The following is a 2,972-nucleotide window of genomic DNA, read 5'->3' as shown; positions in this document are numbered from 1 at the left end:
GACCCAATGAAAGAACCCCAAAATACATAAATCAGACTTTAAAGGAGTTGAAAAGCCAAATAGATGACTCCACAGTCATAGTGGGAGATTTTAATACACTACTTTCTTTGAAAGATAGAACAACTGGAAAGAAACTCAACAAAGCTGTAAAGGAGCTAAACAACATAATCCACCAACTTGGCCTTATAGACATCTACAGAGCACTTCACCCAACAGCAGCACAATGTACAATCTTCTCCATATTGAGTTGACATTTTAAATTATACATGTAAAAAACTGGCACATATTACTATGTATATATCTTATGACATGAAATATTTCTGTCTTTTTTTCAGTTTCTCAAATATGTCTGTTCTAAGAACCATAAGCTAAGAAAATTTTTTGAATGGGTATCCAACTGTAAATACTCAAATTTGAAAAGAGATAAGAATATTTTATGTGTGCATACACATGCACACATATACTCTGTGTTTGTATTTGGAAAGAGTTACAAAACTTCACTGTATATATTTTAAAATAAAAAACTTATACCAAGTTAACATGAATTATTTCTGAATGTGATCATGAATTAAAGTATTTCTTTGTTTATGTTATTTTTAAAATAGTAAAAACTTCAAGTGCATCATTATTGATTCATTCACTCGTGATTTCTGAGTAATACGCTTTTTTACCTAAGTAAAATATATAAGAATTTCTTAATTGTCCCTTTTTATCCAATTCCTGTAAATCATACTACACTGTTCTTGTCTCTTTAAAAGATGACTATTGATCATTACTCGTTTTTCCCCCCTAAATGGAACTATTCGTTTTTCATTTAAAAAGTAATGGACACTAGGCAAGATGTAATTTAAAAATGTATACAAGTGGAGAAATGTAATGTAAATATTCTCCTTTCCAATTCAAAGTTGTTTCAAAATTATAACCACTTCAATAGTGTGGGGGTATTTATACCTATGTAGATAGAGATTGAGATAGACATATGTCTTGTGAACTTTTGATAGCATTATGTGCATAGCTAAATTATTCTATTTTCATGGTCTTTTGTGTTGACCATAATTCTTTTGTATCATCATCATTATTCATTGATCATTTCTTGAAACTATAATAACATCATATTTCTCTCTCATTCCTTGCTGTCTGGCTGCAAAATAATACATTTGAGTTTAGAAACCCTGCATATTAAAAGTATGTCTCTTCTAATTTGACTTTACCCTTATAGATGATTAAATACCAAGACTAATATAATTACATATAAGTTCAAAAGTAATAAAATATAAATGAAGCCTAAATATTCATAACATAAAGTACAATAATATGTGTTTGTTGATTCTGTGAAAGATACCATGTTCATCTGAAATTTTTAAAGATATTTTCATTTTTCAGATATAGCCTAAAATTTTAAGCATCAGTTAAAATAATCTAACTGAAAAATGTTCTCAGCATCATTATGTATATACTAACCTGGGTTGTTTTTGTTCTTGTTAACTGTCATGGAGTCTACTCCAACTCATGATGTTTTTATGTGTAACGGAACAAAGCAAACTAGTTCTGTGACATTTTCATATGCTTGCTGTAGAAGTCCATCATTTCAGCTGTTGTGTGAATCAATCTTATTGACAGTTTCCCTTGATTTTGCTGACCGCCTATGAAACCTGATATTCTTTTCTAGTGATTGACTTTTCCTGACAGCTTCCCCAAAGTATGAGAGCTGCAGTCTTGCCATTCTTGCTTCCAAGGAGCATTCTTGTCATATTTCTTGTAAGATTGATATGTTTGTTCTTTTGGCAGCCCATAGTATGTTCAGTATTCTTCACTAATACCTAAGTTCAAATGCATCAATTTTTTGGTCTTCTTTTTTCCTTGTCCTGTTTTATCATGCATACACAGAGATTAAAAACAAAAAACAAACAAGCAAACAAAAAAACCGTAGCTTGAGTCAGACACACCTCTGTCATCAAAAGGACATTTTTGCTTTTCATAAATTTAAAGACATTTTCTCAGCAGATTTGCCTGATCCAATACCAACCAGCAAAACCACCTCACTGCCATTGAGTCATAGTGACCCCCTCCTCGGGTTTCAGAGGTAGATTGCCCAGTCTTCCTTCCAAAGAGTAGCTGGTGGGTTTGAACTGGTCAGCAGTCAAATGCAGTAGGCACTATGCCACCAGAGCTCTTATATATTGTTTAATTAGGTGACTGCTGCTTCTAGGTAGAATTAAATCATTTCCAGATTCCTTTTATTCCCATTTATCATGCTGTTTTTTAGTAATCTAGTTGTAAAGTTTCTTTTCTTCACTTTCAGGCATAATCTGTACATAATACATAATCTGAAAGGTACATTACTTCATCAGTAAGTGCTTCAAATTGTCTTCACTTAAGGTAAGCAAGGCTGTATCATCTGCATGTTATAAGCTGTTAATGTTTCTTCCTCCAATCTAGATGCTGCATTCTTCCTCATATAGTGCCACATTTCCAGATTATTTGTTCAACATATTGACTGAGTAAATAAGTGAAAAGATATTACACTGTTGCACTTATTTTCCTATTTTAAACCAGTATCTCCTTGTTCTGTTCAAATGATTACCTCTTGAGCCACACACAGTTCCCTCATTAGCGCAAAGGAATGTTCTGGAATCCATATTCTCCATAATGTTAATTTGTGTGATAAATTTTTATCATCTACATAGTTGAATTCTTTTATTAGTAAGTGAAGCACAAGAAAACATATTTCTGGTATTCTCTGCATTTGACCTAGATTCATCTGACTTCAGCAATGATATCTCTTATTCCACACCTGACTTTGAAGTGAACTTCTGGCAGTTCCCTGTGAATATATAACTGTACTAGTTTTTAAATTATTTTTAGCAAAATTTTGCTAGCAATATTTCCAGTAACCTACTACTAATACTACTTATCCATTGTAGGGTGCAGCACCATACCCCCCAGTGGGTTTTCAACACAGTAGATATTTA

Source organism: Orycteropus afer, unplaced genomic scaffold (genome assembly GCF_000298275.1).
Source record: "Orycteropus afer afer isolate SDZICR_OR568_19922 unplaced genomic scaffold, OryAfe1.0 scaffold00268, whole genome shotgun sequence".
Classification (NCBI taxonomy): domain Eukaryota; kingdom Metazoa; phylum Chordata; class Mammalia; order Tubulidentata; family Orycteropodidae; genus Orycteropus; species Orycteropus afer.
Note: the sequence above shows the minus strand (reverse complement) of the source record.